The 13,723-nt window shown below is 41.9% G+C and overlaps 1 protein-coding gene across 1 annotated transcript in view; it reads right to left on the bottom strand.

The window, feature by feature from the left end:
* Nucleotides 1-13,723, bottom strand: part of ARMH3 (armadillo-like helical domain containing 3) — a 133,092-nt gene that overhangs the window by 38,383 nt on the left and 80,986 nt on the right. The gene's annotated exons all lie outside the window — the stretch shown is intronic.

Raw genomic sequence — 13,723 nt, 5'->3', positions numbered from 1 at the left:
TTTCTACTTTGGCTGTTCTTGAGGCTGCAACAATTGGCCAGTCCCAAAGTGACTGTCATTAGCCCTTTCTTCCACAAAAACACATGGGATGGAAGGTGAGAAGCAGAAAAATCTCTAAGTGAGACATAAGAAGTTTGTTTTCCCCTGAACTGGAGACATCCTGTTGCAGCTCGCACCTTGAGCTATGGTGAGAGAAGGTATACGTCCAGTTGAGTTGCATTTCCCTCCCTCACCTTCATTGCAACAGGGCTTGCTTCTGCAGTGGTCGCAGTAGCTCTCCAGTCAGTAAAAAACATTTTAAAAATTGTTTCTATATAATCTTTTAAAAAATGCCTAGAGTTACTCCTTGATAAACAGAAACAACCAGTGCTGCTTCAGAGAAGCTCAAAGAACTTCTGAAGATGCAGAGTCTGCTGATAAGAAAGGGCTCCTGTGAAAATGGATTTGGCATGCATGGAAAGAAAAGATTTAATTGCTTGCTCAATTTAATTTGCCACTAGTTGTAACATCACATGTGAGAAGTGAAACGCACCAACAACACTAAGCTAGCAGTCCCTTAATTCCTAGCATCTTCCAGCCCATATGCACCCACCATGGCAAGGAACACCACCCTGCCCTCACAACAAGCTGGTCTGGGTCCAAAGTGCAGGGAAAGCAAAATCACTATGCTCAGGCAGGCAGCACTTCTTCAGCACGTTTTCTCTGACCTCCAAACTCTCCACATCAAGTTATTGCAGATGAGCTGTCTAATATCCACTCTTGCTTGACAGCAGCTACATTTCCAGAGTCCCATAAGACAACACTGTCCTCTTGTCCTGAGCAGTGAAATTAAGCACTCTGGAGGTGCCGAAAGTAGGCTAAGGGAAGAACAGAAAGGTTGCAAAGCTTATTATAGAGATAGGAATGCTGAGCCATCATTCACTGCATGAATCTGGTCTTTGCACCTACTTTACAGGTCCAGTATGCAGTGCCTGGCATAAAACATTCTTGTGGATATCCAAACATTTCTTGTACAATAAAAGCAACACCACAAGTTCACTTCTTCCTACATTCTGTTACAGTGGAACAGAGAGAGAGACAGAGCAACACTTGGCTGGTATTTAAACCTTCACAGAAATCAAGGGTGGCTTTATGCCCAACTACACACACTTTCTCAACTGAATGCTCATGCCAGCACAGTGCACTGGGCAGCGGTAAGCGTACCTCTGTCTTCATCAAGTAAGCCAAGTGCACAGCAAAGGCAATTCCCTCTCCCTCTGCAAATAAAAACTGACAGCATCTGATACGGACAAATACTCTAGCACATGCTAAGCTTGTAGTACCATGATGAAGACTGGGAACAGGCAGAAGCAGGAAAGGGCACAGTCGTCTTTTATCACACTACACTTCATAAAACTGCTTTCTTCAAAAGGGAGACCTGAGATATAGTGGTTATTGTTCAGGAACAGTAATTAAGTGACCAGTTTCTCTCTGATTTGCTACGGCCGTTCCTTCTCCTTCCCACATGCCTTATAGCTTCTCCCTTTATAAAATGGGAATAAGAACAATCACCTCCACAAAGTGTTTTAAACCAACAAGGTGAAAAGAGCTCAGAGTGTTTTATTATGTGATATGTTGGAAACTGCTCAAGCACAAGGCAGTAAGTAAATTACACATAATACAGAGACCAAAATGAACACGAACAACCTATCCTCTCCCCCTGTTCATGCCATCACAATCATGGTTGCTGGAGACCTGTGCAAAACTCCCAGACACAAGCCAGCCTTCCTGCACACGCTGTGTCACAGCAAGCTGCTCTTTGGGGCAAGGATCCTGCTGGCATTGCTCTCTTACACACTCCCAGCACTCAAGACAATAAAACCCCATCTGTTCAGTGCCTGCAACAATTAGATTGAGTTACTCCATATGTATAGCCCCACCTGGCAGGAGGTGAGAGGGTTTAGATTATTTTAACACATGTCCACAAGGCACTGCTATAAAGTACACATACCTGCCATACCTAAGCTGTGTGCATCAATTAAAAGCAAGCAGACCCCCTGGAATGGTGCACTAAATTCTTCCTTCTACTGTGGTTTAACTTCAGTCTGTTAAATTTCTTCTGCTCCTACACTTTAATGAGTACTGACATTAAGCTGAAAGTCCACAACTCACAGGAGGAGGCATCTTCCAGGCACAATAATAAACTGCAGGGGAGAATCCAAGACAAAAGGATTTTTTAGTCAAAAGCACCTGCTTTACAGCTCACTGAAAATATCCGAGTCAGCACTGCTACAATTTCACAGAAGAAATAAACCTGCTACACCTGTTCAATTCTGCCATCCTGAAACCTATTGATTGCAATGACAGGCTCCATGGCAGAGGGAGATACATGGTCTATTTATTTAATAAGGAGGGGACAAAAGAGTGCACACGCGCCAAGTGAGCTTCTCACAATTCTCTGCATCGTTTTACCAAGCCCCATTCTGCAAGGGCAGAAGCAGAAGGTGTGCTTTCTGACACACCATGCAGCTCTGCAGTGCATCTTTCCACTTCACTGTTTGCTGGATACTCACCTGATATCACCATGGTTTGCAGGATATTCTGATTTTATCTTCTTACAGTTCATGTTCATGCATTTAAGCCGAGCAAACCAAATACCTCTACCCTGACACATAAACAACTTCTATTTGGCTTCTGAATTAAGAAAGTCCTCATGGGTGAGCAGGTAACTTTTTTTTGGACAGTTGTATGACCTCACAGGAGACTACAACTGAGGGAATTTATCAACTCGCATATTTTCATGTGGCCAGTGCGTCACTAGAAACTAGTCTAGATGCATTTCTGTTCCCTTTTCTCAATATGTAGGCATCAAAATTCTTAAGGATACATAACAAATGGCAGTGCTAGTGTAACTGATACAAATGACAAAGTAGAATATATTGCCTAGGCATAGAAAATATCTGTTGAAGCACGGGGCACCAACCTGACCCATGTTCCTGTTGTTCTGCCAATTTGTCATTTTCTGTTCTGCAACAAAGCTGTGACATGATAAGGAGTAAGTTTCTCATTTTGATCATGTAGTTTATGAGAGATCAGATCACACATTTTACAACATATTTCATTGCTCTGTAACACCTGGCTACTGGCAGTGAAAGTATGGTGAGAGTTTACTATCACCAAAGTAAATGCATAAAAAAGCCAACCCTCCATTACACCTCAATTCCAGAGAGTAGCAGTTAACTAACACCTGCTCACCTTGAGCTACAAACAGAACTGGTGCTGTTTGACAGAATACAGAGATGTCACAGATAGGAAGTCTGCCCTCTGGACTTGGGCTGCTCAGCACTAAAACCTGCAAGTCAGTCTATCATGTTCAAGATGCAAGACCTGACCATGATACACCAGCATATGGGATTTTAGGCACAATGTCTATGCTTCCACAGTTGTATCATCAGTTTTGAAATTTCAATCAATTTCTAAAATGAGAAGCCCTCCTTAAAAGGTTTCTTAATAGCTTTTAGAAGGTACCTACTGCCCTAGGGCCATCATTCTGCCTCAATATCTGCACAGACCCATAACAAACAATATTAGTATGGAAGTTCTGTTTCATAAACAACCTTTTCTGCAGCATATGTTCCCCAGTCCTCTTACCTCATATATATTCATTTGTCCAAAGTTCTTCAGATGTGCCAAACAAGCAGAAAATATAGTCAACAGACCAAGCAGGCTGTGGTACTTTTAGTATCTAAGCTGCCTTTGATGCAAACAGCATGATACTCTGTAGTAGCCAGGTGTTTTACAGCAACGAAATGTGTCATAAAACACTGCCTCAACACCAAATACGGCCCTTCAGCTACAACTACTCTTAACTCTCTCATGTACAAGGCAACCTGCTCTCCAAAACAAACAAGGTTGTTGACAGTGGTTTACCAGACAGGTTTGCAGAGTCACCCTCTCTAGTTAGGACCCAAAGTAAAGAACGTTTGGCAAATATTTATTCTCTACAAGCACTCTAAGTGGGTCAGCATCTACCCATTGCTTCATAATTCACATTACAGACTGCCATCCAAGCCTCCTGAGACACAAGACATTGCTAAACCCCAAGCAGAATCAAAATCTGAAATATTTTAAATTACTTTTGTGCTCATTAGTATTTTAATATTAGATGTTTAACTTTAAGGAAAGCAGAAAGTCTACCTTATTGGATGCTGCATTTAGGGTAGAATGTCATATGGACTGCACACATCAGCTTCCAAACATCCCAAGCAAAGAGTGAAATTTAAAAAGTTTATAAACCATCCCACTGGGACCTTTTAAAGCTCTCTGAGATAGGCACTGAGCATGGCTGCTAGTCTAATTAACATAGTGAACACTCGCCATCAACCCCGTATTATCTAGAGTGTGCAGAAATTACTCTTATTATCCCATATTGTTGGGTACAAGCTGGCAGGTATTGATGAGGCCCTGAACACCCTGTTTGCAGACTGTGGCAGCAAGACAGAAACCTCTCTCTTTAGGTCACATAACACAACCTTATTCCACTGACTCAGTAAAACCTGTGCCTGTGCAGAACTCCTACAGGAAAAGGAAGGCACTGAAGCATCAGCCTTTGTCTGGATTGAGCAAGTAAAGGGTTAGAACAATACAATCGAGTCGTGAAATAGCTGGATATTAGATGACACCGAGAGATGGGGGAAGGAACATCACCTAAGAAAGAATCAACTACAGTCAAACCTACTTTGCAAAGGAAATTGAGTCCCACAATGATATTTAATTAACTTAATTATACCAAATGTCAGCTATGGCTGTACCTGCACAGCCATGTAAATCTGAAAGAGTTCACAATCTAACCTTTTTGATGATACCAGCTACCATGCCAACCAAAACTGATTATTTACAGTCCAATCCTCTGAAAGTACAAGATGCTGCAACCTGACAGTATTTTCTCATCAGACAGGTGCAAATGAGAATCACATTTGTTGAGAAATGCCTGAAGAAAGCAACTAAAGCAATGCCTTACTTTCCAAAATCCAGGATCAAGGCTAAAGCATGGACTCTTGATGACCCCTCCACACACACCCCAAGTGAATACCATGTCCTCAATAAACATGTCATCAAACATCATTTGGGACAGTGACGTTGGGTTTCGATACCAAGGAAATCTGTAAAGCCAAATAGCATTACAGCTGTATGAATGGTAGTCTTGTTATGATATTTATTTCGTGTCTGAAAGGCTGGAAGATCTGTTGATTAAGATTCTGTTTTCCTGACACAGGGTGCCTGCTTTATGAACCACTGAAGAGCTTCATCACATCAGAGATATCTAACTCATTTGTTGTATTTCATGTGTATACATCTTCTTTCCTATTTAATTTGCTTAACCAGACCTACCTCCCTGAAAGCCAAGCTCCCTCCATTCCAGTATCTGCAGATCTCACAAATATCTACTCTCTATTGAGATCTCTACTCTAAATATCTAAGGGGTGATGATCAGAAGCAAGTGATTTATTGGAGTTGAACAAGTTATCAACTGAGTTACTGAAAACAGGTAGGCATTAAATCCATTGTAACTGCAGAGTAAAATGCCATACTTCAGGTTAGTCTGTGCACATACACTCACAGTTCATCAGGCAACAGTGAGAACAAAAGAAGAACTGGGGGCCAACTTATCACAGCCCAACTGACAAGTGGCAACTTTTTTAGTCACCTGCCCACACCAGGGGTTTTCAGAATCACTTCAACAGCATTGGCTTTTTTTGGTTTTTACTTTTATTTTAGTGCAGAATAAGGATGTTCAAATTTCAGGCAGATGTTGACAAAACCCATTCGGCTGAACTGGCCATTGAAGGTCAAATCTTTGGGGACAGACTTTCCCATGTCACAGAGAGGAGAAAATTATTTTATTTTCAAATACCCACACTGTCCTCTCATCCACCATCATACCTGACATACAGACCTGTGCTCACCTCTCCCTCAAAGCTTTGGTTTTATAATTTATACCTACATTTATTTTTTCTGGTCTCTTCTTTGTATGGGTGTTACTGAAAGTAAGGCCAGCGAACTGCATTTTCTATTTCAAAAGTGAAGTACCATTCACCAGTCTAAGAAACAGTGGAGAATCAAACATTTTGAAGTAATTGCTGATGTTTTCCTATCAAGCAAGTCAAAAAAAAAGCCCAACTCCTACAGTGTTCTGTTACTGATAGGTCTTTTATACTTTAAAAGTTTTAAAGTGTTTTCCAAGGCTCTTACAAAAACATAATGCAACAAGAAGCCACATGTTTTTGAAGCAGTTACATGTGATAGAAAACAGATGGCAAAGGATCTGCAAGTAGTAGGGAGGCCTGGACTTTTCTCTGAAAAAAGAGCTAAAGGTTTGTCTCTGCTTTTTTCTTGTAACAGCTAACACAACTACACATTGGAGAGATATGTCAGTTCTAACAGGGCAGCAACTCTGGATAGTTCAAACTAGTTTCTTTGTGAAGCTTAAGCTTCACAGTTCTTAAACCAGCACCTCCAATTAAACCTTCCAGATCTTGGACCAATCTCCAAGTTGTGCAACCCAGACTGTGTCTTATCACCTCCCTTTCTTTTGTTTTTTAAACACAAAGCATTCATCTATTCAATTGTCATGGACAAGATTTGTAGACACTCAGCAAATGGAGAAGACCACAAAAACTTCGACAACCACAAGCGGGGTCATGTTAAAAAATGTTATCCATAACCAAATGAAAACACAGAAAAAGAGCAAACTTATGTAAAGAGCCAAACGTATTGTAGTTATTTGCAAAACAACTAATACCAAAAAGAAAGTCACCACACTTGATTGCATTAATTTCTATAAGCTCTTTTTGATTCAGAATTGCTCTAGCAAACACCAAAACAATCTAAGCATTAAAAGGCCACTAAAATCTTGAATTGTCATTTTACTATTACACTTGCATTGGCAAAATACAGTGCTGACTACTAGTATTAAGATATTTGTTTTTTCCTCCGATTTTTTTGAGCTCTTCCATTCAAAGACTGAAGGGCAACACTTCTTCCTGGTCCAGCTGCTGCAGCAGGCCGATTCCTGTTCCTGCCCCACCTCAACCACTCTTCCATCTGCACACAAGAGGCCAGGATCTCCTTCCTGGTGCTGCAGCATTAGCAATATCATCGCTGCACTAGAAACGTTTGAGATAACAGTGCTGCCATATGCTGTGAAGGTAAAGCTGCTCAATTTAAACATTTTGGGAAACATGGAGGAAAAGATATATCTTACAAAAAAAGGCCTTCAGCACATACACAGGTCTCTATTACAAAGATTTAAACTGCCAATAATTACTGCATGTTTCTGTGAGTGATACTGCAGATTTCCCCACATTTAAAGAGGAAAAAAATGTGCATGGCTTCTATTACCTCGGCTAGCATTCATTCTGAGTATATGCATAATTACTATTGATAGGCACACATGTAGAAATTTCTGGCATTTTAACCCAGATCAAACACTGCTCTAGCCTAACTGATGCAGCATTTATTGCCAGGTAAAATGCTGTAAAAATCTTTCTCCAAACATACTAGTCAAACTTGCAGCAAAAAAACTGGTTAGTGTGACATAAAGTGATCAGACTGTTTATTGTTCACCTAATAAACCCCATTTTCCCTTCACCCACACTGCACTTGCTTAAGTCATCGTTTTCCTGACTATATTTAAAAACCATTCTTTGCCACCAGCTCTCCTGTGCTAAGTTAGCTTGCATGGCAAAATTTCCTTCTCTGTTGCAAGACTCCTAAAGGAATTAAACCATGCAAGTCATTAGAGAACTTTGATTATTATTTTAAATAAGAGGTCAGATGATTACAGAACCCATGCACTATCAAAGGGATTAATTGCTACTTTAAGCGACAACATGTGCTAGCTGAGCAACACAGCAAAAGTGATATGGGCTGTGGCATTTGATGGTAATGAGCGACAACACTTCCCAGTTTGAGAGAGCCAAGGCTTGGCAACACTCTTACTATAAGAAAAAACTGCCTAAACTTCTTAAAAAAAAAAAAAAAAAAAAAAAAAAAAAAAAAGGAAAAAGAAACCTGAATGCTATCTAAAGGTCAGAACTGTATTTGGCTTCACAGACAAACCACATTGTGATACTTAGCAAGACGATCAAAATTAGAACCAAGTTGAAGATTCCTTTTTTACAAAGGATTTCAAATTTAGAAGTCTGGCTTTGTTTCAAATTCCAAATGAAATTGTATGATCTTTAACTTCTACATTAAAATTTCATATATATCCTTAATTTAAATTGATCAAACCCTTTTTTTTTTTTTGGACAAAATTCAAGATTTCAGTTCAACTTTGAAATACAAGATTTGGCAGAAAAACTGTGACAAATCAAAATTTCATGTTGAAAGCATCCAACTATTAAAAAAATCAAGGTGAAGAGGCTTCAAAATCAAAATCGGCAAATATTGAAAAGTGTGTTGATTTCAGCCTTCCACTGGAAAATGGTTACATCCAAGTTCTTTCTGAGCTATCTCTAAAATAAATCCACCAGCTCCAGCACAAATTATTTCTTTGCATAGTGCATGTATACACATACCAGACCCACCAAGCGTTCAGGACTAACTGTTCATCTCCCTTTTCTAGGAGGGCTCCTCTTGCCATGGAGCAGGAAGCTCAGCTCAAGATCTGTGGGTCTCTAAGTCTTCAGCTGCTGCATGCCTGCACTTGCAGGAGACATACAACTGCTCTGTACAAAAAGTCACTGCAAGATAAATGTGTCCATTGGCCCCTGGCATGAGGCCAGAGGTGCTGACAGCAGGACCAAGTTTGAGGCTCATTATCTTAGGCTGGCATGCCTGTTCATTGCTCAGCATGTTCACCATTCTGCCTTAATGGGAGCCAATATACTTGCCCTGACCTTTACTTCCCAGAATTCTCAAAAAGCCTGAAAGATTTATATTTAGGTGACTTCTAAGGCTTCATTCTACATAGTGATGAACAGGAAGAGGCAGCAGACCTTCAGCCTCAACACAAGTGGCACGGAGAGCAGGAGTAAACAGAGTGCCTAACTTCCCGAATAGCAATGGCAAACCTGAGTGTCAACAAACCTTAATGACTTACTGCCCCAAAACACCTCTGCTATCATTCAACAGGCAGAATTAAGAGGCGGCATGAAAAGAGCAAAGACAGACCTGTACCCCCTGTAGATTCTCTGCAGTTACATGTTGGGGCAGCTCATGAAAGCTCCCAAAACAGGCTGTACAGGGCTTTTTTAGATCCTCCCTCAGACCAGGTCTTCATGACCCAGTAACAGAGCTGCATCAAGTATTGACAGCCTTTCCTGTTTCCTTAAATGGTTTATAACATATCATCAACCACACCATCACTTTTAAGTGTTTTTAGCCCTGTCAGGGAAACTGCAGTCAGACAACTGCTAGAGGTCACGTTTTCTTCCAGCTCTAGCAGGAGTTGGGATTCGCCATAGCCTGCTCAACTGGGGCAGAGTTTGGCACACTTTACTTTCTTCTGATGGTGGACATCATTAGGATTCCATTTCTGCCATACCTTTGCACCTAACGTGTTGCTACAGGAAGGGGCAGTTGTGCTCAAACTGCAGAGTGCCTGCACACATGGAGATGGAGGCCTCTCAGGAGTGATGGGTTGCAGACCCTGAAGCTGATAAGCAGTACTTCTTGTGTCAAAGGGTATCTTGACATCCTGACCTGATGACTCAAGTCTATATGTATGCACTTCTGAAAAAAACCCAAACAAAACCACCTACCAATGAAATAAACAGCATATTTAACCCTTACCTGGGTCTGAGGCCAATTCCCAGTATGATTTACCATTCCTGTCCATGAATTCCACAACTAAACATGGAAGGCTAGGCAAAACTCATCCAGTAAGAACTTGGTTTTTAAATAAGAAATACACTTAAAAATAGACTCTGAAGTCTCTGAAACACTCTAGCTTTCTTTTGCTATTACAACTTAGTGTAAAACTTCTGACATTCTGAAACACAAGGAGCAAAATCTCTGCTCCCATATAAAAACTGAAACATATATGAATGAAAATATAAATTACAAATGTGGTATTTTTACCAAGAGGTTAAGCTAGTGAGTGATTTCTCCACCCTTCCTTGCAACACAACTCCTCCATCCTGACCTATACTCACTGAGCATAGCCATCATGCTGACTGAGAACTGCAGAAAAAATTAAAAGCTTGCCGACACTGACATCTTCTTGAATCTTGCCTCCGTCCTGTGATCTTAAGAGCAACAACTCCTCAAACAAGTCTCAGGACAGTCATTCTGTTTAATTGCTACATATATATATTTCAGTAGGTCTAAGGCTGATGTACAGGAGAATTCTCTCAGTGCAAAAATACAAGCCTGAAGCGCAGCAATCCAGAGTGAATTTGTTAAGTTTAAATGCAAAATGAGATCTCTGAGCCAGACTTTAACTGATTCGTGAAACTACAAGTCAGTAGATCAGCTTATCTGCACTTCCATCACAGGCATTTTTCAACATTATCCTTGTACCATGTAGTCTCATGACAGTATCTAGTTAAGAGTATGCTTCACAAATGTATTCAGTTCAGATACGAAGAGAGGAAGAAAACTGATCCCTTCCATCATTTACTACAATGGTTAATTACCTATTTAAAAATGGGTACCTAATTTGCAGTTTCAATTTGGTTTCAGTGTCTAGCCTTACGTTCCTTTTCTGCTTTGGCATTTCGTCTTCTCAAAGGTGCTTGAACACTCTAAAGAGCATACCTCAGCTTTTGTTTTAAAGAGATTAAGATACCGAAATTTTGAAAACATTTTTACTAGCCTCTGAGGCTTTTCTGTCCTTTCTCCAGTCTTTCAGTATACTTTTTGAAACAGATACCAGACAAAAATGCAAAATATATATATATGAGACTGTAAAATCACCTTCCTGCTCTTGCTAATATTTCAAGGATCAAATAAACTTTTTTAGCTGAACATTTCATGACAGAGTAAAGCTTCCAGTCAATGCTTCTTCCGTTACTGCTTTTCAAGATATAGTCCCCTTTCTGCAGACCAGCACTTGCTTTTTCATAAACTGCACTGCCTGACAGGTTAAAAAGCAATTCAGATCACACTGCCTCATCTACTTCATGATTTAACCTTCTGCCAGTCTTCCAGTAACTTGCAAAATTTATCAGAAATTCTTATGTCCTTTCTGATCACTGAAAAAACACGTAGCACTATTTTCATACTCATCACCAAAGGAAGCGCAACCTCAACATCTTTGCTTTCTGGGGATGCTCTGTGACAAGTGCCGTGTCACATCACTTATTCTTGGAATCTGCAGCATTTTTATTGATCACAGAATCATAGAGTGCATGGAGTTCTGCCAGAAAATGGATGAGGAGCCAACCAAGAGTTTATGAGTCAGGATTAAAGGGAAGGCAGGGACAGGAGATGACATAGTGGGGGTCTGCTACAGGCCACCTGACAAGGAAGACCAAGCAGATGAGGCCTCTTATAAACACATAGGAGCAGACTCATGTTCACAAACCTGGTCCTCATGGGGGATTTCAACCACCCCAGTAGCTGTTGGAGGGACTATGCAGCAGGGCATAAGCAATCCAGGAGGTTCCTGGAGTATGCTGATGATAACTTCCTTCTCCAAGTGATAGAGGATCCAAAGAGGAGAGGTGCTATGCTGAACCCTGTTCTCACCAACAAGGAGGGGCTGGTGGGGAATGTGAAGCTCAAGGGCAACTTTGGCTGTGCTGACCATGAAATGGTGGAGTTTGAGATCCTTAGGGCAGTCAGGAGGGCTCCCACTAAGCTCACTATCCTGGATTTCAGGAGAGCAGACTTTGGCCTCTTCAGGGATCTGCTTGGCAGAGTACCATGGGATAAAGCCCTAGAAGAAAGAGGGGCCCAAGAAAGCTGGTTAATAGTCAGTGATCACTTCCTCCAAGCTCAGGAGTGATGCATCCTGACAAAGAGGAAGTCAGGTAAGAATACCAGGAGGCCTGCATGGATGGACAAGGAGCTCCTGGACAAGCTCAAACATAAAAAGGAAGATTACAGAGGGTGGAAGCAAGGGCAGGTAGCCCAAAAGGGATACAGAGAAACAGTCTGAGCAAACAGGGATCATGTTACAAAGGCCAAAGCCCTGACAGAATTAAACCTGGCCAGGGATGTCAAGGGCAACAGAAAAAGCTTCTGTAGGTACATCAGTGATAAAAAGAAGACCAGGGAAAATGTGGGCCCTCTCCAGAAAGAAATGGGAAACTTGGTTACCTGGGATATGAATAAGGCTGAGGTAGGTACTCAATGACTTCTTTACCCCAGTCTTCACTGGCAAGTGCTCCAGCCACACAACCCAAGTTGCAGAAGGCAAAGGCAGGGACTTGGAGAAATGAAGAACTACTCACTGTAGGAGAAGATCAGGTTCAAGACTATCTTAGGAACCTGAAGGTGCACAAGTCCATGGGACCTGATGAGATGCATCCACGGGTCTTGAGGGAACTGGTGGGTGAAGTGGCTAAACCACTATCCATTGTATCTGAGAAGTCATGGCAGTCTGATGAAGATCCCAATGACTGGAAAAGGGGAAACATAACCCCATTTTTAAAAAGGGTAAAAAAAGCAAGACCCAGAGAACTACAGGTCAGTCATTCACCTCTGTGCCCAGCGAGATCATGAAGTGGATACTCCTGGAAACTATGCTAGGGCATATGGAAAATAAGGAGGTAACTAGTGACAACCAACATGGCTTCACTAAGGGCAAACTGTGCCTGACAAATCTGCTGGCCTTCTACAAAGGGGTTACAGCACTGGTGGATAAGGGAAGAGCAATGGATGCCATCAATCTGGACTTGTTCAAAGCATTTGGACACTGTCCCACACAACATCCTTGTCTCTAAATTGGATGCACCACTCAATGGATAGGGAATTGGCTCGATGGTTGAGCTCAAAGAGTTGTGGTCAACAGCTTGATGTCCAAGGAGAGAGCAGTGATGAGTGGTGTTCCTCAGGAGTCAGTGTTGGGGCCCGTGCTGTTTAACATCTTTGTTGGCAACATGGACAGTGAGATTGAGTGCACCCTCAGCAAGTTCACTGACAACACCAAGATGTGTGGTGATGTTGAAACACTGGAGGGAAGGGATGTGACATCCAGAAGGACCTGGACAGGCTTGAGAGGCGGGCCCATGCAAACCTCATAAGTTCAACAAGGCCAAGTGCAAGGTCCTGTGCAAGGATCAAGGCAATCCCAAGCACAAATGCAGGCTGGGCAAAGAGCAGATTGAGAGCAGTCCTGTGGAAAAGGACTTGGGGGTGTTGGTGGATGGAAAACTGACTATGAGCCAGCAATGTGCGGTCACAGCTCAGAAAGCCAACCATGTCCTGGGCTGCATCAAGAGAAGTGTGGCCAGCGGGTCAAGGGAGGTGATTCTCCCCTTTTACTCTGCTTTAATGAAACCCCAACCTGAAGTACTGTATCCAGGTCTGGAGCACCTAACATAATAAGGACACGGACCTGTTGGAGTGAGTCCAGAGGAGGCCACAAAGATAAGCAGGAGACTGGAGCACCTCCTTTATGAGGACAGGCTGAGAGAGTTGGGGTTGTTCAGCCTGGAGAAGAGAAGGCTCTGGGGAGACCTTATAGTGGCCTTCCAGTACCTAAAGGAGAACTACAGGAAAGATGGGGAAGGACTCTCTGTCAAGGAGTGTAGTGATAGGACAAGGGGTAATGGCTTTAAAACTGAAAGAG

This window comes from Athene cunicularia (assembly GCF_003259725.1).
Source record: "Athene cunicularia isolate RWA chromosome 6 unlocalized genomic scaffold, athCun1 chr6_part1, whole genome shotgun sequence".
NCBI lineage: Eukaryota > Metazoa > Chordata > Aves > Strigiformes > Strigidae > Athene > Athene cunicularia.
Note: the sequence above shows the minus strand (reverse complement) of the source record. Positions and strands in the feature narration are given on the sequence as shown.